Below are 23,902 nucleotides of genomic sequence, written 5' to 3' on the forward strand. Positions count from 1 at the left end.
TGTTATCTCTTGAAGCACACTTACTAGGCATTATCCCCAAAATAAACTAGTCTAATAATGAGCTGGCATCATAAGGAGCCAGAACCATTACTTAGTCTATGTGAAGAGCCAAAAAGAGATTATGTTCATATCTGTTACTCACCAGATTTTAATTCTGTTGAACACATGATGTCTATAATAGAATAGTATCATTGTTCTGGTGAGGTACAAAAGCAAGGCGGTGCCAGTTAACTGAGACAACCAGCTATTTCTGTCTAATAGGTCAATTATGAGTACTCTACTTTTGGAAAGCTAATTTTCAGCTAACTCAGATGTCATCCAGGCTTTTGCCTAAAGATTGTTACTTTTTAGATAAAGAGTAGGTAAAACAATGAAGTGATTTTTTCACCCTTCTCCTGTGCTCCTTGAAGATTCATTTAATCCTTGCCTATGCATTCAGTTCCTCACCACAGTCTAACAATCCCAGAAGGGAGAATTAGAAGAAATTCTACATTGGCAGTTCATCATTAGTAACCCTCATTGTGAATCCCTTATATATTTATTACCCTTTGATCCTTTCAGTGGGTGAAGGACTACCCTAAAATAAAAACCTAGCTGGGTCTCCTATGCTTCCATTCACTAATATTATCTCCTATGCTTTTATTCATTCATGCATGCATTCATCCACTGGACAGGGAGTTATTGAGCAACTGTGTTCATCCAGGACTGTCCCTTGCTGCTAACAACAAAGCAGGGAATAAGGCAAGAGCATTATCCTCATTACATTTGCATTGAAATAGGAGGGGCAAATGCAAGTGGACAGAAAAATTGATCAATAAAATCAAGGAAATGATCAAGATTGAGAAACAACATTAAAAAATAAGTAAAGTAACTCAAAAAAGATTGAAGAGGACCTATCTGAAAAGGTGACATTTGAGCTCAGATCTGAATGGCAAAAAAGTATTGGCCATAATATCCTTATAAAAGATGGTTCCTAGTAAAAGCAACACTTTCAGCTAGAGACCTAAAGGGAGAGATGAACTTGATAGATTTCAGAACAGAAATAAGGCAAAGTCATATCAACATGATTTGATTTCCTCCCTTCTAGAGGCTGCCTATTGCCTTCTGGTGGACACCTCAGAAGCTATAATTTATTATAAGCTCAGACTGACCCCTAGGTTTCCGGATTGGAATACTATCCACAGCCCTCCTTTTTCTCATGGTGCCTTCTACCACTATCAGCATACTCCTTACAATGCTAATTCTGATCAATTGATACCTCTATCACTGTGAAATCCTTGATCCTTAATGGAAAAGTCTGTATTATTCTCACTATGCTTTAGATCTCAGTTGTATTTGAAACACATTAAATACTAAAGAAAATCTTACATAACATATGATTTTGTATTACAATCTCCTGATATCAATGGCAAATAATACTAGAAAAACACAGAGGAAGAGTGGGTAGCACCAGAAAATGTGAGACAAATGCAAAGATGATAAACTTTTCTGGAAATTTTTTATATTACAAACTCTGTACCCATCTGTTAAGTACCTCTGGATTGCAGTAACTATGAGACGTTGACCAAGAGTAACTGAAAATACTATATCTGGGAAAGTACTCATGTAAACACAATGAACATTTTGTAAGGTAAAGCTAACTTTATAAAGTACTTCTTGGTCCAAAAGAGTCTGGGAACTCTTTGCAGAAATATTCTTACAATATCTAGGAGAAAAAGCTAAAAGATAATAAAATATATAAAAAACATGTCTGTCAAAGGAATGTGATTTACAAAAATACAGCAGTTATCTGAAAAAGAGACAGCTCCTTTTACTGAAAAAGGTGAAGTGGGATCTGCCTCTGATGGATTTATCTATTGGCTAATTGACTTCAGCTAAAATTTCTCAAAAGAGTTAATTTATTTTGTTTCTATCACAGGCTGACTTTTACCATTTACTGAATAAATGGTTTTCTTTAGCAAAACATCATTTGTTAAAACTGTATCCTCCCCAAATGATTTTCATGGTTGTCAGAGCACCGTCCTCCCGTCTCCTCTGATATTTTCTCCAATACTGTCAATTGTTGCCAATACTTTGAAACTATGCTCATTCTGAAATCAAATAATGATGAATATTTCCCTTCAACTAAAACACACAAAACAAAGTGTACAAATGAAATAAATTGGCATTAAAAAACATACGTCTATCTAAGTATCCTAGCGGAGAAGGCGATGGCACCCCACTCTTGCCTAGAAAATCCCATGGACGGAGGAGCCTGGTGGGCTGCAGTCCATGGGGTCGCGAAGAGTCAGACACGACTGAGCGACTTCACTTTCACTTTTCACTTTCATGCATTGGAGAAGGACATGGCAACCCACTCCAGTGTTCTTGCCTGGAGAATCCCAGGGACGGGGGAGCCTGGTGGGCTGCCGTCTATGGGGTCGCATGGAGTTGGACACAACTGAAGCGACTTAGCAGCAGTAGCAGCAGCAAATATCCTAGGCTGAGGGAAAGAAATGCAGATCATGTCAGAAAACTAGATGTTATAGCCAAATCAATCATGGAAACATCATACAAGCTTGAGAATACACTATCAAGTATGTTTACTTCAATCCACAATAAAATACAATATATTTTACATGTTTCAGATCTATTTTGCAGTATAATTTCGGGCATTAACAAAGGATTAAAATTGCTATTGTACTTAGTAAGGCACATATAATAACAGCTAATGAAGATGCACTGCTTACAATAAGCTAGGTACTTTGATAAGAGTTTTGCATGTGTTACTTTATAAGCAAACATAATAGACAAGGTACTTTTGTTATCTCTAAAATTCACAAACAAGGATGCTGCAGTTTAAAGTGTGTTATTAACTCACCCAAGGTCATGGAGCTAGTAAGTAGCTGAGCCAAAATTTCAGTCCAGTGTGTTTGATGAAAGAGCACACCCTTAACTGCTCATGATTATACTAAATTTACCCTGGCTTCATACTCTTTTATCTCCCATGTAACACATTGCCCATATTTTCAGGAGAGTTTATATGATTTGAGGATATAGAAAGTAGCCAAAAATAGAATGCATTTCTGGGTGTAGCTAACTAATCTCTTCAGAAATCAAGAATGCAGCACCCTCTTGCTACCTAAGCTTCCTGGCCTTGACAATAGGAACAGATGGCATGCCTGGGACTACACAGCAGCACATAAACATTCTGGCAGAGAATAAATGAGAACATATGAGAGAAAGCAGCATCACCACCACTTGGGGACCAAGTCTACTCTTTTTTCATTTTTTTAACAATTTATTAGCTACGTGAAGACATTATGAATGATACTTTCTGAAGATTTGGCAGATTTTGGCCATAAACACCTTCATAAAGGAATGTGTATTTAGAGTGAGATTTGATGAGAACTTGTTTGATGGACCAAGAACTTGTTATGTGACTTGGCTTTTTATACAGTTTATGAAGTGTACAAAGCATTGAGATAGATTTAGGAGAAAGAATGTAAACCCTTCCTCTCTGGAAATACAGAAAATATATCAATATGATTCTTTGCTAAGGATCAGACATATTCATCCTTTACACGAATATCCATTGGATTATATATATATATCCCAACACTAAAATACAAAGGGGCTTCCCTGGTGGCTGCAATGCGAGGGAAACAGGAGACATGGGTTCAATCCCTGGGTCAAGAAGATCCCCTGGAGGAAGAAATAGAAACCCAGTCCTATATTCTTACCAGAAAAACCCGAAAACAGAAATCAAAAGGATCTCTTCAGAAATGCCTAGTTCAAGGTTTTGTTCTCTTCTATATTCCACAGCAACCAGTTAATATAAAAGAGGTACTCATTTCCAACTGAAAGTGAAAGTCACTCAGTCGTGTCTAACTCTTTGCAACCCCATGGACTGTATAGTCCACGGAATTCTCTAGGCCAGAATACTGGAGCGGGTAGCCTTTCCCTTCTCCAGGGGATCTTCCCAACCCAGGGATCAAACTCAGGTCTCCCGCATTGCAGGCGAATTGTTTACCAGCTGAGCCACAAGTGTGTCAGATTGCATTAATTCTTCTAGTTCCAGTAATGTGTTCAACATGTTGGAGAAAGCTATATAAAAGTAAGTAATTGCTATACTGAAAAACAAATAACAATACTTTATTTTTTCATATTTTATCCACCTTTTCTTTCTGCTCAGAACAAATGGTGTTATCCAGTTAATCAGAATCTAATTAATTGTACCCTAGTGTTATTTAACAGTTTCTCAGGGCTCTTACATCTTTTTTTTTGTAAAAAGAGGATCAAAACAAAGAGTCAAATTTCAATGAAAATTCTAAAATTTGCACTTCTTTTCCAAGAAGACTTAAAAAATGAACAAGGAGAGGGCAATGCCTAAGTACTCTGGAAGATCTACAGAACACCCACCCACCTCTACAGTAATTAACTGACACTGTGGAATAATAGAGAGAATATGAATGAGACATATTAACTTCTTTTCCAGTTCTCTAGCATAAAACTTTCTATTACATGTAACTATATTTCAACTCATTGCTGCATATTTAAGATTGCATTTTATTGCTTTAGGTTTCTGAAATGTGCAAGACTATTATACGTATATTATTATAAAAATGTGTTGTGATATGATATGTTTTTTTTTATTTGAAAATTACTAGTATATGAATTAAAGAAAATTGAAGCTAACATCCAAAACCAAAGCTCCTTGGATTGAAACAACTTGGGGACAAATAAAATGCAAACTTGTAATTATTTGGTTAATTGTTAATTTGAAGATCAAAACTCAAATCCAAAATACTGTCTTAACTTCACTAATATATTTACCTTCATCTAATTTTACAAGAAAACATCTAATCATCTCAATAACACGAATTTAACTTAAAGCCAAGTAATCAAGACATAAAAATATCTTTCTAGAATTATATAATCATACATTTTAGTAAGAGTGAAGGTAACAGGACATGATAAATGTTTTCAAGAATACCTACTAAAATCAGTGCTAATATTAATTAATCAAAGTATTGCTAGTTTTACACTACTAAGAAAACTGTCTTAAGAATTTCATACATGTGTCACATGTTCTTAAACAATATTCCTGTTTGGAATGGCTTCCCAGCTGGCAACAGTGGTAAAGAAAATCCACCTGCTAATGCAGGAGACACCAGAGATGTGGGTTCAATCCCTGGTTGAGGAAAATCCCATGGAGAAGGAAATGGCAACCCACTCCAGTATTTTTGCCTGGAAAATTCCATGGACAGAGGAGCCTAATGGGCTACAGTCCATGGGATTGCAATGAGTCGGATATGTACACAACTACTTAAAAAGTAGCACTTTGAAATATGCTTGTAATCATGACTAGGTCATATCCCCAAATTACTCCCTAAATTTAGTGTAATTCTGATCAAATTCTCATTACATTAGACTTGTCTCTGTGCTGTACATGTGATGGTTTTTGATAAATGTATAACTATTGTTTAGTCCCTAAGTCCTGTCTCTGAGAGAAAAAAGGGCTTCCCCGGGTGGCGCTAGTGGTAAAGAATCAGCCTGCAATGCAGGAGATGGCAGAGATGTGAGTTCCATCCCTGGGTCAGGAAGATCCCCTGGAGAAGGAGATAGCAACCGCTCCGGTATTCTTGCCTGGGAAATCCCTTGGACAGAGGACCCTGGCGGGCTTACAGTCCATGGGGTTGCAAAGAGTCAAACATGATTGAGCAAGCACACGCCTACTATTATAGTACTATACCAAACCGAATAGTTTTACAGTCCTAAAAATCTCTTGTGTGACACCTACCCCGCCCCCACAAATCCCTGTCAACCACTGAACTTTTCACTGTCTCCACGGGCTTGCCTTTACCAGAATGTCATATAGTTGGAATCATACAGTACATAGCTTTCTCAGAGTAGATCCTTTTATTAGCAATATATATTTGAGATTCCTCTATGTCTTTTTCCTGAATTGATAGCTTATTTATTTTTATCATGGAATAATAGTTCACTATCTGGGTTTATTTATTCATTCACTTGCTGAAGGATATCTCTATCTCTTTTATGCTTTGGCAATTACGAATAGAGATACTATATCCATTTGTACACAAGTTTGTAGGTAGACAAAAGTTTTCAACTCATTTAGGTGAGTACCAGGGAGTGACTGCAGGATCCTATGGTAAAAGTATGATCGCTTTAGTAAGAAGGCACCAAACTGTCTTCCACAGTGACTGTACCAGTTGTATTCCCAGCAATAGTAAGCTAAAGTTCCTGTTGCTCAACATCCTCATGAACAGTGTTTTAGGTTTTAGCCTTTTTAATAGGAGTATAGTAGCATCTCATTGTTGTTTTAATTTATAATTCTCTCATAACATATGATGTTAAGCATCTTCTCATATGCTTATTTTCCCCTTATGTATCTTCTTTCATGAGATGCTTGTTCAGATCTCCCTACTCTTTGTCACTTTCAATATTTTTTTTCATATTTTTCTTTTTGCAGTTTGATATCCTTGGGTGTTGTTGGTTACATGCATTCAGCTTAAGATTAACTAAGTTTCCTGAATTTATAGACATGCTTTTCACCAAATTTAGGAATTTGGAAGGCATTATTATTCAAACTGGAAGAGGGCATGGCAACCCACTCCCTGGAGAATCTTCTTTCCTAGAGAATCCCACAGATAGAGGAACCTGGCAGGAAACATTTCATAGGGTTACAAAGAGTACAATACGACTGAGTGACTTAGCACAGCACATTATTTCAAATAATTTTCTCATTCTTTTCTCATTTAATTCAGAGACTCTAGTAATATACATTTACATTTCTGAAACTGGCCCATAGGATTCTGAATATTTTTAAATTTGTCTCTGCCTTGGCAATTTTTTTTCATTATGTCCTGAAATTTATTGCCTTTTTGGTCATCACCAATCTGCTATTAGGTCCATCCAGATATTTATTTCAGATATGACATTTTCTGTTCTAGAATTTCCATTTGTTCTCCATTTAAAGTTTCTATTGATGATCTGAGATTTTCTCTCTCTCTCTCATTTATTAGGGGAAAATTTTCCTTCATACCGTGATCTTAGATGCAATAGCTGCTTTAATAATCCTTGTCAGCTAATACTGCTGTATCATCCCAGTTTTCATTGTCTTTTCTCCAGAATTTAAATAACAATTTCCTATTTCTTTTTATTTGGCAGGGTATATAGTAGATTTTATCCACAGTCTTGTGAAGTCTACATTGTATTAATAGATACTCCAGACTTTGTTACATTTCTCCAAAGAAAAACTTTGTGCAGGGAGCTATCTTGTCTTAACTCAGATTCAAATTGGAAATAGTCTTGTCTGTAGTGAGTGGTTATTGAAGTTTCACCTCAGATCTTTTAGTTTAACTGGGCTGCTTGAAATATTTCTAGTATCTGTGAGGTTCATGGGTCATACAGAGATCTGCATAAAGACTACACAAATAATTTTGGTCTTCCCTTTTTGTCTCCCTCCTTTCCATTATTTCTACCCTCATTTTTCAGTTGCAGTAATTGTCTGAAAGTCTATCCTCTGAACAATGAAAGGTTGTTTTTTTTTTTTTAATGTCTGTGTTGCCCACCTAGGATAACACATACTGTCTGTATGCCTTTTAGACCTGTCTTGGTCTAAAAGTCATAAAAGCCCACATGGTACAGTTTCCTTCTTCCCATGTGGAACCCAACAAGTATCTGCTTGCTTTTGTCCACTTACCAGTGTTCCAAAATGGTTACTTTTTATATTGTGTCCAGAGTTCAAAGTTGTTATCTGTAGGAGACTTGGTCCAATAGGAGTTATTTTGCCATTATAGGAAACTGAAAACTTTGAAGCAAGATTTTTAGTAGCAGAAAAGCACCAAAAAACAAAGGAAGAATTATTTCCAAGAATGTTTATGTGATTAAAAGTTATAAACACCACCCCAAACTATATCCACTGCAGCTACTATTCTCATAACTGACTAGAAGCACCCCCAATCCAATCCCCCCAAGGTAGTAAGGACTCAAAAACTTAATTGCTTCCAGGAATATCTCTAAGGACTCCAGACCTCTTATTTTATTTTTAAAAGCAGTATCATATTATAATGTTTAATAACCATAAAAGCACCATTATATAAAACTCTTAATACTTCACAAAACAGTCAGAAGAAACTGTTGGCCAACAAAAAATAAAGCACACATTCTACATGATTTTATCTATCATGGTCTCACACCAAATTAATCTGATTCCAATCTGTTAAGATTTAATTTAGATTCATACATTGGGCACTAGTATAAGAGTTGTGGTAGGATTTGGTCTTCAATCCACATAAAACAACAAGACTCCTCCTCTTAAGATGAGCATTATTCTTCCAAATCTCCATATAAGCTATATCCTGGGACGCTCCATCCTTTGTATTCCCTAAACTTTGGGACTGCCAACTGATCATATGCATGTTTATAGGCATAATTTAAAAACTGCTTAATTATTCCACTTAAAAATTGGTATTTTCTAAAGGCAGACTTGTTTACAGTCAAAAGCTTTTCAGGTTTCACCCTATTCAATAAAGTGGTAAACGATCTGCGTAATAATGCAGGAGACTAAGGTTTGACCCCTGGGTCAGGAAGATCGCCTGGAGAAGGAAATAACAACCAGCTCCAGTATTTTTGCCTGGAAAATGCCTTTAAATAACAACACTGATTTTCCTCAGCAATTTGTATAGCTATTAAGAAGGCTTTTAACAGACATTTTTAACAATGATATTTTGCTACAATGAAGGACTAATTTCCCAAAATGTCTCCTTTGAAGGACAATATTCCTTAGTGTGTATGTTCTGGCATATTCAGTTTAAAGGAAAATCAATATCATCATTACAGCCACACATCTCACATTTTTGGATACATGGATGATCAAAGTAGCAATCACACTAAACTTTTTCCTGCCTCTTACTTCTCCCTCACCTTTCTAATCTTCCTGATGCAGATGAATTTCCTGAAAAAAAAAAAAAAATAGATTGCTTCAGAAAATGTGGTACTGAAGCTTTATACTATAAACACTTCAGTTCATTAATGAACTTATGTGACTTCATATTCTTGAATACGTTCTCAGGTTTCAGTTTCAAATTAATTCTTTACCCAGAGAAAGGGACTGTGTTTAATCAAATCGGCAGAATTCCCAGCATCAGACCATGAACAGGGGATCCCTTTAACAGAGGCTTGTTGAAGAGAAATGTAACGATCTCTACTCAAAAACTTTCAAGTTTGACTATTCACACTGGAATCAGAGCTCTGACTACAACTGAATGAAGAATAAATACCAGAAATTGAAGAAAAAACTGATTTTGGAAAATTATGGACGCTGGTAAGAGAGACCTCTAATAGCTATGGTGACAAGCACCCCTTCTTTTCAGGAGCTCTCATTAGTGAAGCCACCATGCGCCCCCCCGTTTGGAAAGTCCATCTTCAGAAGGACAGGCAAACCACACGTGTGTCCTGGTTTCTGTTGGCTCTACTTGGTTTTTGGCATGCGGCACACTATAAAGTCGCATTCCTACTGTTCTTTCATTTATAGGATTTTCTCTCTTGGGACTTGATGAATGTGTCTGGCCTAAAAACATCCATTTCCAGCCTGAAAATTATTTTGCAGGATCTGAAATGGATTGACTGCCTAGAGCTTCATTTGGCAACATCAGTAATAATGTGGGATATGCTATTCCTCGTTGCTTTTCTTGCTCTGTTCTGGTTCCATTCATGAGCTTCCTCCAGGAAGTCGGGATTGAACTCAAAGACATTATCTTCCCTGAAAAAAGAAAATCTGTGCCAAACATCAGAGCCCTGGAAAAGTCCTGCTACAATTGTCTAGCCAGTGCAGTTTTCCCAGAGTCATGAGGTAAGGATGTTTCTGAAAGCTGTGGTGCCTGAGGTGGGGGTCGGGGGGGAGGGGAGTGTTTGTGGCCTCTCGTCCATAGAGTGGGGACTCATTGCAAGAGTGTTGTGTTCGTTTCCCTGGAGACCCAGACCTCTTATTTTAGCACACACCTGTTCATTTCCAGAAGAAAAAAATGACCAAGTCCATTTTACAAAATGCTATTTTATAAAATACTAAATGGAAGAAAAATATACACCTGAACTGTGTGGAAGAGAAGCAGTAAAATGCTTGACAAAGTACGGATTTTTTTTTAAAGATCAGGGAATGTAGAAACAAATTGGGGATGTTGTGTAATTGGTAGTTATTATTTAAATGCATGGAGAAAGGAAATGGAAATTTAAAAGCTTTGGGGATTGTAAAAAGAAAAATATACATTTAAAAATAAACAATGTATTTTGAATGATGAGAGTACAGTAATTTACTTCATTTTCATATAACGGGAAACACTAGAACAAAAAATAAATTTCCTTTATAGAGACAAAATATACATGACACATTCACCATGGCTTTGTGCTCAGGTCAGACTCAATTTAACATCCAACTATTATATAAAAGTAGAGTAGCTATTTAATGGAGAAATGGGAAATGACATCCAACTGGCTCTTGCTTGTGATTTTTAACTAATATCTATTATCCTCAAAAGGCCAAGATGAAATGGTGTTGGCTAGAGGTTTTCAAAATATGGGAAGCAAAGAATTCTTCCTTCAGGTTAAATCTTATTCCAAAGACCCAAATTTAAAATGGCTAAAATTATTGATCTGTCAGTTAAAGATGATGTACAAGCCACTGGCCATGGTCCTGGATCCCTCTCCCCACATACACCCAGTATCAATTAAGCCTCAGTGTGACTCTGCACAGTCATTCATAAAGGGTGATTGAAATGTGGGTAGAACACGGAAGGAGAGATTGCTGCCTCAAGGCTTTACAAAGGTATATTGACAGTACCTCCCCCTTCTGTTTTTAAAGGTGTTTATGCAAAATATATCTTTATGAATCCATGATCTCATAATTTGCCTATTTTAAATCATATAATTAGGGTTAGGGTACCTACTTTACTATGTACCAAACTCTAGCCACATACACTTTACATAAAATTTATGAACTTGCAAGATAGGTATTTCCATTTCTAATTGAAGATTCATAAATGAAAGTTCAGAAAAGTTAAATCTCTTGCCTGAGTCAAAAATAAATAAATAAATAAACAAACCCAGTGGCAGATCCCCTATGCCAAATTTGGACTCTCTGATATAACATGTTGCCTTCTAATGAAATTTTTCTAGAATCACATCTTATCATCTTTAAACATAAAAAATTATCTTATCTAGCATAAATTAATGAAAGGCAGATTTTTTTCCTCTTTTAAGCATTTGAGCAAAGTGATAAATAGATACTTGCAGTGTCTAAGTTGTTATCATAAAAAATATATATTTAATTAGTTGATGTCTTCATGAGTGAGATTTTCTTTTCCAATTAAGAATCACTGATGGAAATCCTGCTTAGATATTAACCAAGTGACAGAGGCAAAGGCATAACACTTTTAGAGATAATTGGTAAATCAATATTAAGAGTAGCTTGTTTGGCTGTTTTGTTGACCTGTCAATCCACTGAACGGAATTTTAAATCTTTTCCGTGTATTATGACCGTCTAAAAGAAATTTTGGATTTTCTTCATTCCATTTAAAATTACATTTAATTAATTCTGTTATGATAGAACTTAAATGACAGAATCACATTAATATGATTTCCAGTTTATCCTTTGGAATTCAAATATGATTGATTTCTTAGTAATGAGATGAAAAATAATATTAGTAGTAGGCAAGTTTACTAAAAGCTTGTTGATCTTATAATAATTTCCCCCAGGGTAAGATGTTAGTGGAGCATAGAGAACAGAATTGTACACATTAAATCATGGACATGATTGAAGAAAGATCTTGTTCTAATAACAGAGTCTTGAGCTACAGATTTTATCCTGATTTTCCCCAAAATGTCCAACAGACATTTACAAGAGCACTCATTCACACAAAATAGAAAAATCCATATATTTCATGGTCAATTTGGATTATCCCTGTCTCTATACTAATATCTCTAGGAATCTAGAACACTTTAGTCCATTGGTCAAAGGGGTAACTTGTTGAAATCATCTGCTGAATAAAGACTGTATTAAGTGTGTTTATGTGGCCCATTGGCTGTGTGATTAAACAAGTAGTTGTTACTCTGGCTCCTAAATTAATGAGAATAAATAAAATCAGCAACTGAGAGTCTCATAACTCTGTCCTGTGGTTAACATGGTGAAAAAAGCCAAGTAGATGATTATGATCCTCACTTCTCCTACTAGTCAGGATTCTCCAGCTGAACAGAAGATGATAGATGCATGCATACATACAGAAATAAGGAGACTTATTATAGTAATTGACTCACATGTGGAGACTGAGAAGTCCTACAGTATCCTGTTCATAAGCCGGAGAACAAGGAAAGTTGATGGTATACTCAATATAAGCCTGAAGGCCTGAGAACTGGGGGGAACAATAGAATAATTTCTGGAGTCCTAAGTCCCAGAAGGGTTTCCATGGTGGCTCAGTGGTAAGGAATTTGCCTGCGAATGCAGAAAACACAAGAGACACAGGTTGGATCCCTGGGTTGGAAAGATCTCCTGGACTAGGAAAAAGCAACTCACTCCAGCATTATTTCCTGAAAGTTCCATGGACAGAGGAGCCTGGTGGACTATAGTCCATGGGGTCACAAAGAGCTGAACACGACTGAGCACATACACACACACACAAATCCCAAGAACGAGCAGTTTTGATGTCTGAGAACAGGAAAAGACTGATATCTCTATTCAAAAAGAGAGAAGAAATTTACCCTTTCTTCAAATTTTATCTATTTTAGTCTTCAGTGGATTGTCTGATGCCTACCCACACTGATAAGGGTGGATTTTCTTTACTTAGTCTACTCAATCAGAAGCTAATCTCTTCCAGAAACACTCTCACAGAAAAAACACCCTTACATACCCAAAAAAAGTATCTTACCAGGTATCGGGGTATCCCGTTCCCAGTCAAGTTGATAACATAAAATTAACCATCACATATTTCATTTCAAAAAAGTAAAACAAATCGCAGTATCACATGTCTGGCTGAGTCCTGGAGATTAGTGCCACCAGTGAAGACAATATATATAGAAGTGATAATTCCAAACACATCATGAGTTAATGTACTTGTTGTCTTGGGCAGAAGATAGGTAGATCTTAGAGAATGAGTGGATTGTCATAAACTCAAATACCTAGCAATTCCATTTGCTGATAGTATTTCATATTATATGCATTATCATTTTGCATTTTATATATTTAAACATTTTATATTTATTTATAAATATGTATTATTTCTCCATCTCAAAGGTCAGTAAACACCAGTCTTTGTGTTAGTTTAATAGGAGTAATATCATATCTTTATTAATTTGCTTTAGTGGCTCTTTATCTCTCAAATCCTTTTATCTTCTTCTCAAATCTGTATGAGGCTTTGCAACCTTGATTGCATAAGTCTGATAGAACCTGGTGAATAGAAAACAGTAGGTCTGCAAGATGACATGGTAAGTTCCTATTGCCAGAAGGTGGGAAATGATTCTGATTAAAAGCCAGGGGCCTGACTCCTCAGTAATGTTCTGGAGAATTTAGAAGCCTGGAAATTTCAGGATATTCCTTCTAAAATGAATATAGTTTGAAGCTCCTCATACTCTTTACCACTAAGAATGAGACACCACATATGATATATCCTTTTGTATTTTGCAGGAAAATGTAATTATCTGAGGTGTGCTGCTCTGGTTCATTTATTGAGTAGCTCAAAATTCTACTATTAAGATAAAAATAGAAAACAGTAGGTATTTTAACTGATTTGGGCTGTACTACTATATATACATTTTTTTTTTAACTGGGACCCTATGACTATGAAATTCAGCATTATTCATAGTACCTGTGGCATACCTGGAAGTTAGGTGGTATTTGTGATGAACCATGACATGGAGAATTCTATGTTTTTGCGTAAAGCCAGGTAACAAGTAATTCCCAAGTAATTATTTTCCCCTAGAGAAATAATTATTGGCTTGCTGCTGAGCCCTGTAGAGATTGAATGCCTGATTATAGAGCTAGGTACCACAGTAATTTGAGCTGCCCCTCATGAACTGCGAGTTATCAAATGTTACAAAGCAGAAAAATCAGGCATGTTCCTTGAACTAAATCCTAAAATGTTATTGTGGGCAGTATCTGAAGGCACAGGTGTGTCACTTTCACGAGCAGTTCACGCTCTCTCTGTGTTTCCCTTTGCCACATGTCCACTGCTCCCTCAAACCGCAACTGCTGATGGAGGGACACGCTGTCAGTAAGAGCCAAACGATTTCCTGAAGACCTTACATAGCACTCTGGAAACAGGAATTCAAGAGATGAGGAACTTCAGCTCCACTCACAAGTTGAATTATATGGCATCTAATTCTTTTAGCAAAAGAGAAGACGGCTAGAAAAGAAAAAGATGAGGATCTACACGAGAAAGTGGTGAATAATTGTTTGGACAGAGAAGAACTTGGAAAAATTGGTATCAGGAGTGGATTTCTAGGATGTTCTGGAAAGAAGCATATGGATGGAACTTTTGGAATGGATTCCGAGTGTGAGGATATGCCGTGTGAATGTTTACCGAAAGGCTCCTAGTGCAATGGGGACTCTGAATACTCTGGTAGTTTTCAGTCACCTCTTTCCCAAGCTTCCCTTCTGCTTGGCCAAAGGATTCCATGACCTTGATGGCAAGGTCAGAGACAGTGTAACAACAAATATTTCCCCACTCCATGGCCCCACTGGATCCCCTTTCTGCTGAGTATCCAATTTTCCAGCACCAGTAAAAGAAAGTAATTACTTCCTAGGGAGCTAGCTAGCTATCTGATTGTGGACTGAACATTAGACCTTTTCCATCATGAAAGGAAGAATAATTTTCCCTAACTGGACCAAATATTTACTCTGGATTAGGTTTTCCTTCCATTTGTGACACGCTTCTCCCACCAACCCCACCTCTGGGTTTGCTGAATGCCTTATTCACAGCGTTGTGGCTGATCAAAGAGCTAATTTCATGCAAACAAATTAAGCAACTAATTAAGCTTAACACTCATGGAATTTACTGCTAACTGTGTACCTTCTCACCCCAAATCAGCTGACCTTACAGAAAGTTGAAGCTGTCTGAATGGAAATAAGATAGAAGATAACATCATGATATCTAAATAAGAAAATTAGGGTGCTGTCCTATGTGTATATTCCCTGAACCAGACCTGGAATATAAAAAACAAAGAATAGAAGCAGGTTGTATGCCTCTCACTCTCATACCTAGTGAATCCCTCAAAGTTAGTGGTTTCATTTATGGTTTTGTGTCCAACTCTCTTGTCTTAGAATCCCCCCCAGGAGATTTTATAACACACGGGTAAGTTCTTCTATCAGGGGACTCTACAATAGTTTCAATGAAGTGGGGGCTGTTGCTTCCATTTGTCCAGCTCAAGCTTTCCTTTTTTTTTTTTTTTTTAATTTTATTTTATTTTTAAACTTTACATAATGGTATTAGTTTTGCCAAATATCAAAATGAATCTGCCACAGGTATACATGTGTTCCCCATCCTGAACCCTCCTCCCTCCTCCCTCCCCATTCCATCCCTCTGGGTCGTCCCAGTGCACCAGCCCCAAGCATCCAGTATCGTGCATCGAACCTGTACTGGCAACTCGTTTCATACATGATATTTTACATGTTTCAATGCCATTCTCCCAAATCTTCCCACCCTCTCCCTCTCCCACAGAGTCCATAAGACTGTTCTATATATCAGTGTCTCTTTTGCTGTCTCGTACACAGGGTTACCTTATTGTAAGACAAAGATGCAAAATACAGGGTTATTGATCTCTTCAAGGGAAAAAAGTCTGCTTGAGGTAAGGCTGTAATGTTTTTAAAATCCAAAGTCTTCCCTAGGGTTCCTCCTAATATAACAGCAAAACTTATTGGGAGACTCCAGAAAGTTCAGAAAGACCACAGAAACATCATAGAGATAAGACCACTAATTAATTCTCTTCCCCAGAAATGTTTGATTCACCTTATCATGAGAACAATCTCAGTCACCTGAAATACTGGCTGAGAGCAAATGAAATATTTAATGATTCATAGGGTCAGAAGGCAACGGCACCCCACTCCAGTACTCTTGCCTGGAAAATCCCATGGACGGAGGAGCCTGGTGGGCTGCAGTCCATGGGGTCGCTAAGAGTCGGACACGACTGAACGACTTCACTCTCACTTCTCACTTTCCTACATTGGAGAAGGAAATGGCAACCCACTCCAGTGTTCTTGCCTGGAGAATCCCAGGGACGGGGGAGCCTCATGGGCTGACGTCTTTGGGGTCACACAGAGTCGGACACGACTGAAGTGACTTAGCAGCAGCAGCAGGGTCAGAAATCATAAATACTAGTGATGGCCTTGTGACAACTGTGCATACATAATGTCTTCATCTGGGTGCTCTAGGAAATATAACTTAAAGAAAACTTCATGTGCTAATACTTTGGGATTGATGTTCAATTCAATGATGCAATAGTAAACTGTACAAACATTTTGAGGCAAATTTCATTGTGTAGGTATATATTTTAAATTTGTTCAGTTGTGATATACTCTAATTCCTTTGTCCTCTCTTGTTTCTCAAGGATTTAATTATTTGAATACAAAATACAAAACAAAGCAAAAATTCAGCTGCTTTACTGCTAGTGTTGCTCAAAGGCATATTTCTACTGTCTTCCTAAATATTTCATCAAAATATCCCTGACTGTATTTTATAGAATATTTTATTTACACTCTGCTGTGGCTGCTTTTTGATTTTTAAAAAATACACTTATCTTTCTTTTTAAGACAGTTTATTTTAAAATAATTCTGCTGTTCAAGTTCATTTCATAAAATAATGCTAATTTCTTTTTTAGAATTGTTTACAATTCCCCACCAAGGCAATTCCAGTTTAGAATAGCTTTATCCCAATTTTAAAGCAATCATGAAATGTAGCTTTTTTCCCTTGGAAGTTTAGGTTGTTGTTGTTCAGTCACTAAGTCGTGTCCAACTCTCTGTGACCCCATAGACTGCAGCACACCAGGCTTCCCTGTCCTTCTCTATCTCCCGGAGTTTGCTCACTCATGTCCATTCAGTCAGTGATGCCATCTAACCACCTCAGATGCTTTACTGAAAGATATCTAAATAAGAAAGAGCAAAATAAGAATGATCCATTCTTAATTAAAGCCAAAATGAGAGAACAAAAAATTACTGTAAGGCAACAAAGTGTGGAATGTGGTGTCTACAATTTAATTGTCAAAGGTGTGTATGAATTCAAGCTAGTCAGTAGATTGCACATGTAAATTATCTTCCCACAAGCATTGGGGCAGGGCAATCTAATGGTTAAAGGGAAAGGCACAATAGGTTGGCCCACTTATTTGTGTCATCTTGCCAATCTCTGCCATTGTCCTTTTTTTCTCGGTGATGAAATGTTACTGTTGTTGCATAAATTGTTTGTTCTGCTTTCCATGGATATTTCCTAATAAACCATTAGCCTGTCTCAGATTTCTGAGTAATACCCCAAAATAAATAATAGACCATATTCTATCTGCATGGCCTTTTATGATTATTGTTTATTTTAGATGATGGCTGTTGTGTGCATTATTTTAAACTAGAGATGGAAGCAATGTGGAATAAATTAGTGAATATTCCTTTTCTACTAAAACAGCTTTTAATTAAACAAATATTTACTAAGATTCTGCCTTTGCTTTCCAATATTTTAAGTGTCAAAGGTAATAAATCTTATTCTTTGGTTGTCTTTTCACAACTTATATGTCTTTTCACATATAAGAAATGGAAGATCTTGTAATAAAGGGAAAAAAATAAGGAAGAAATTTCCATTTATTAATCCTCTAAGTTAAATCAATGCCAAACCTTCTCCCTTGTGAATTTAAGGACATACTATGTACCTTGCTGGTATCCTTTATCATCAACCCAAGATACTTTGGGGTGTTAAATGGAATGCTTTAATAATTACTCTAGGAAAACCAGGACTATCCCAGGCAAAGCAGGAAATATAGTTACCCCATAATATATTTTTTCTTCCAAAAACTTTATTTTGTTCACTTTTTAAGAAATATTGGAAAAAATGGGAAAAAATTAATTCTACTATTCTTTCTTTTCCTTAATTTTTTCCCTTACATGGCTTTGCAACAAAAATTCTTAATGTTCTGTTGTTTTTATTCATGGACCACTTCTTTTACGTATTTGAAATGCATAAAATATATAGAATTATAAATAAAACTTTTTATTTTGAGATGCAAGAACTAAAATATTATTAGAAAATGAATTTGTGGTGTAATGATGTATACATAAATTTTATAAATGCATTCAATTACGAGATAGAGCAGGTAGTTTACTATAACTTTAAAATAATTATAACAGTATTTTGAGTTTAATGTTATAAAAATACTTATAATTTCTTCTGGTAACAAAATCATAGATACCACTAATATTACTGAAATATGTTGCCTAGGTAATAAAGGAAGAGACCTAAATTTCAATTAGGTATTAATAACTACAAACGTGCATTTCTTCTCTTCCAAATTCGAGGATCTCTTAAATAATCTAATACAAGTTAAGGACACTTAACTTAGAAAGCCAATATAGTAAAATAAACTATTTTCCCAGTTGGGTCCTTATAATTATTATGGTCTTACAAATTAACTTTCCTAGAAGTTGTGTCTTCACTTTTTAAATCATAAGGAAAAAAGTAAAAGTTATGCAGACATGAGTTTTACATAACATTTTACTAAGATATTGTATTTATAGCAGTGTTCAAGAGCAACATGATTCTGAAAATTAATTATGTTACATCTTCCACTTATAGATTATACCCCTCATTTACCACACTGCAATAAAGTGGATGTTACTTTTCTTTAATCTTTTTTTTTTCCTTATTGAGCTACAACTATTATATAAGTGGTTAACAATAGGACTCAGATCTGTGTCAATCAGGGTTTCTAATTTTTTATAGTATGGCACATTTTTCTGAATTTAAATGACACAGTGCTTTGCTTTTAGTGAAACTGCATTGTTTATGTCAAATGGTAATGAACTATTAATACAATTGGTCAACTTTGGTTGCATTTCAAATAAAAGTACCCTTGGTACTTCTAGATGGAGTTATTTAAGATCAGAGCTGCTCGTCCTTATTTTCAGAAATGTATTCAGTTAAACTTGTTCCTTGGAAGAAAAGCTATGACAAACCTAGACAGCATATTAAAAAGCAGAGACATCACTTTGCTGACAAAGGTCCTTATAGTCAGACCTATAGTTTTTCCAGTAGTCATGTATGAATGTGAGAGTTGGATCATAAAGGAAGCTGAACACGAAAAATTGATGATTTCAAACTGTCTTGCTGGAGAAGACTCCTCAGTGTCCCTGGGACAGCAAGGAGATCAAACAAGTCAATCCTAAAAGAAATCAATCCTTGATATTAATTGGAAGGACTGATGCTGAAGCTGAAGCTCCAGTACTTTGGTCACTTGATGCAAAGAGCAGATCATTGGAAAAGACCCTGATGCTGGGAAAGATTGAAAACATGAGGAGAAGGGAATGACAGAGGATGAGACGATTGGAAGGCATCACCAACTCAATAGACATGAATCTGAGGAAACTCCAGGAGGTGGTGAAAAACAGGGAAGCCTAGTGTGCTGCAGTTTATGGAGTTGCAAACAGTCAGGCATGTGTTAGCAACTGAACAACAACAACAAAGGATGAATAAATGCTGTTCATCTAATAAATTTGCTCAGTATTTTTTTATACCATCTTAAACGTCTTCAACCTATCAGCTTTCTAAGAAGCAAAATGATTCACATTTCACTTTATACTCTATAATGAAAGAAGAAGCAGTTAAACTGAATACCCTTTGCCTAAACAGACATGGAGAATGGGATAAGGGAATTGTAGGCTGAAGCAGCTATATAAATGATAAAGCAAACAAGGTGTGATACTCATGATATTATTTGGTTTAAAGTGTTCTCTTTCAAACTACCTTTAATATATGCTAAGTACATAGAAAAGGCAAAGAAAGAAAGAAAAGCAACAATACTCTCATAATATTTCTCAAAGTCCTGGAATAAGTTTACTCCATGGAGTCAATGGAAAAAATTGAAAAACCCACTTTTGGCCAAAGTGCCCTATGTTGTTAGAAAGTGTGCTTTTTAACAGAAAGTAGAATGCACATCTTTTTATTTTGCTTCCTGACTGTTATTGGGTCATATTGAGCATACAAAGTTTTAACCAACATGTTATTCTTGAGATTTTTTTTCTAAAGAATTTAGAGGGCTCTTCAACCTCTGCTGCCCCCAATCAGAAGCCCTCTTTTCCTGTTCAGTCTAGAGAATTGACTGCATGGCCAATACAGCTTCAATAAAGTCAGAGAAACAGCTGGAACTCAGGGACATCAGGAGCTCGGGGGCCAAACACCAACAGGACCACATTTTCATCTGTCTCCGCTGCTTTCTGCTTACCCTATTTCTTCTCTGAGACTAGCATCTTTTCTGAAGATCTGGAAACATAGGCCTTCACTCTTTCCATAGTTCATAACTCATATGTCTGTCACTCTAACACATTTTATGCATCAAATGTCAAAGATTATTATTTAACATTATCTTTTAACACAGTTCTACTCCAAAACTTTCTGTGGAAGGACTCAGGTTAGCCTAGCTTTGGTCAGGGCCAACTGCTGTGCAAAGCAACTCTGACTATCCAGACAAAACTCAGGAAATGGCATCCCCGTTGGAAAGACATGTTTGGAGGGTACAAAGAAGAAATTACCAAAATTTAAAAAGCTACCCTTTTAAAGTGAGCAGTACTTTAAAAGATAGTACAATATGTGTCCACTGTAAGATATGCAATGTAAGAATGATGATGTAATGGTGGTAATTCAGGATGTTTTAAAAAGCAGGTTATATTATAGACTATCAAAAATTATAAAGGACCTATTGCGTAGCAAAAGGAACTGTGCTCAGTATCTTATAATAAAATATAATGGGAAAGAATCTAATAGACACACACACACACACACACACACATATATCTGGAGAAGAAAATGGCAACCCACTACAGTGTTCTTGCCTGGGAAATCCCATGGACAGAGAAGCCTGGTGGGCTACAATCTGCTACTGCTGCTGCTAAGTCACTTCAGTCATGTCCGACTCTGTGCGACCCCATAGACGGCAGCCCATGAGGCTCCCCCGTCCCTGGGATTCTCCAGGCAAGAACACTGGAGTGGGTTGCCATTTCCTTCTCCAATGCATGAAAGTGAAAAGTGAAAGTGAAGTCGCTCAGTCGTGTCCGACCCTCAGCAACCCCATGGACTGCAGCCTTCCAGGCTCCTCCATCCATGGGATTCTCCAGGCAAGAGTACTGGAGTGGGGTGCCATTGCCTTCTCCGGGCTACAATCTATGGGGTCGCAAAAGAGTCAGACATGATTTAGTGACTAAACAAAAACAACAACAACACAAGTGTATATGTAAAACTGAATCACTTTGCTATATATCTGAAACTAACACAACATTGTAAATCAACTATATTTTAATAATTTTTTAAGTTAGAAAACTAAAATGAGTTTACATTTTCATTTATATTGGCCCACATGCCATGAAAAGGAAGAGTTTATCATGATGTTTAAGAAAGATTACAACTAAATAAAAATGATTCAAATTATGTACTGTAAAAACTCATAGAAAGCAAATAAAATATTAATAGAAAGTTTTGTAAGAGTACTTAAACTACAGCTCAAACAAGTGTGCATAATATGCATGCAATATATGAAATACAAAGAGTGCAAATAATATAGTAAACTTGGAAATTCATTTTAAAAACTTAAAGCTTTTCTTTTCAAGCAGTCCCTATGTAAAAAGAATGGATGGCATATTAAGCCACAGGGCAACATCAGTGATTTCCTGAAAAAGTAAATCATATTAACTATAATATTTCTCTACTATACAATAAACCAGAAACAAAGGGATAATAAGCAATTAAAACTTAAGAAAAAACTGTTAAAGTCTACTGTATTACATAAAGTTCAAAATTATGATTCCAGAATTTTACAGAATAGCTAAAATTAGAATATCATGTTAGATCTCATGGGAGATGAACACACCAAACTTAAAATCATTACTGTCAATATTTTCATTTTTAAACAGACATAAAGCAAATATACTGAATGTTGAATTCTGAGAAAAACAAAACAAATTTATATAAAGGATAACATAATAAGAACCACAGAGGAAATCAGTAAATTATAAAATGGAGTACAAATATAAATGAATACAATAAATTATAGTTATGAGAAGTTAGCAATAACCGCTGGCAATTCCAAATAAGAGAAAAGACAAACACAAGAAAATCAAATTAGGAATGAGGTAAAAGATACAATGTCCTGCATAAGGAGACAGATTTTGTAAGAGAATATATGAAATTTATCCCTGTATTTCTCAAGGCACAGTTTTCAGCTCTTCTATTTAAGAATTTCCTGGAATATTAAAGGTACAAAAGTTTAGGTCTATCAGAATTAGAGCTAATGGGTCAGAATATTTGGAGAAGGAGCCATGAATATGCATATCTATCAAGTCATACTTATTCACATTAAAGTATGAAAATTACTGATCTCCTCTAAAAAAGTTAGGTTTCTATTTGTCTATAAAATTGCATTACAAAAACTGAATAAATAATAATGGTTAAGACATAGAAATGCCCCAAGAATTATCTTCATAAACTATCTGAGCAAAACAAAGTCTTTTACAAGAATGTTAAACAAAGACTAGTTACAAGAAGGTTTCTGATATCAAAACAGGATAAAAACAGTATTGCAAGCTACCCCAACCAAGTTCATTTTAGACTATAACACAAGAACTCTAAATTATTAAGAAATAAAATTCAAAAGCACATTAAAGGAATTAGCCACAACAAAAATGTGGGCCTTTAAAAAGAATTGGTCATTTAATAAAATAATATCCTGGGCAGGATAAAAACAATAGAAAACATGATAAAAGAAAATATTATGAATTTAGCTACATAAGATGGAAAATAAATTAGGAAAAACATGAAGCATAGCTGGGAATATAAGTATAGTAAAGATGACAAGAATGGTTTATAGACTCAATAACTACAAAAAATTTAATAAAGAATTCAGGAAACACTGCAATTAAAATTTTGGTGTGGAAAAAAGCACAAAAATCCAGAGGAAATATACAAATGAGACAATGATAAATGAAAATTTCTCAACTTATATAGTATTCAAAGTATTACATATTTTTAAAAGATAGTAAAGCTGTTAAAATATGAAAATCACCATCCAGCTAGCAAAGATTATGAAGATGCTGATTGGTAGCAATATAGTAATCTACCTCAAGCACAAGCTTGAAAGAAAGATTCTGAAAAAAAAAACAAAAACATGTATTCATCATGTAAAAATTCTTTTATTAGGCACACCTCTGTGAAACCAGCTCAGAAGGAGTCAACTGACCTGGGCACCCAGTGGAATCTGTTTTCAGGAATGGTGATGCCACGTGGAGCTTTGGAGTCCTGTTCACAGCATCATTGGAAATGGTAATGTGTCTGTACTGGGCTAAGCGATCTCCATGGGGTTTCCTTGCTGAGCAACCTCTGTTGTATAGTTAGATTGTTCCTGTCTTCATTTTCTGAGATTAACTTTCAGACATTACTTTTTATCAGAGACAATATTGAGTGAATTCTGTTTGTTGCAACTAGGAGCACAGATTGATTCAGAAGCTAGTACGATGAACATTGGGGTACATGTGTCTCTTTCAATTCTGGTTTTCTCAGTGTGTATGCCCAGCAGTGGGATTGCTGGGTTGTATGGCAGTTCTATTTCCAGCTTTTTAAGGAATCTCCATACATTTTAATCAATTCTAATGAAGTGGATAAAACTGTAGCCTATT

General features: G+C 35.9%; 1 long non-coding RNA gene across 1 annotated transcript; it reads left to right on the forward strand.

The window, feature by feature from the left end:
- Positions 1 to 13,419: 13,419 nt before the first annotated feature.
- LOC129659971 (uncharacterized) lies at positions 13,420 to 23,550 on the forward strand. Its single transcript, XR_008718266.1, has 3 exons — positions 13,420 to 13,479; positions 15,764 to 15,837; positions 23,427 to 23,550. It is a non-coding gene; the product is annotated as an uncharacterized LOC129659971 (long non-coding RNA).
- Positions 23,551 to 23,902: the final 352 nt, after the last annotated feature.

Source organism: Bubalus kerabau, chromosome 9 (genome assembly GCF_029407905.1).
Source record: "Bubalus kerabau isolate K-KA32 ecotype Philippines breed swamp buffalo chromosome 9, PCC_UOA_SB_1v2, whole genome shotgun sequence".
Taxonomy (NCBI): Eukaryota; Metazoa; Chordata; class Mammalia; order Artiodactyla; family Bovidae; genus Bubalus; species Bubalus kerabau.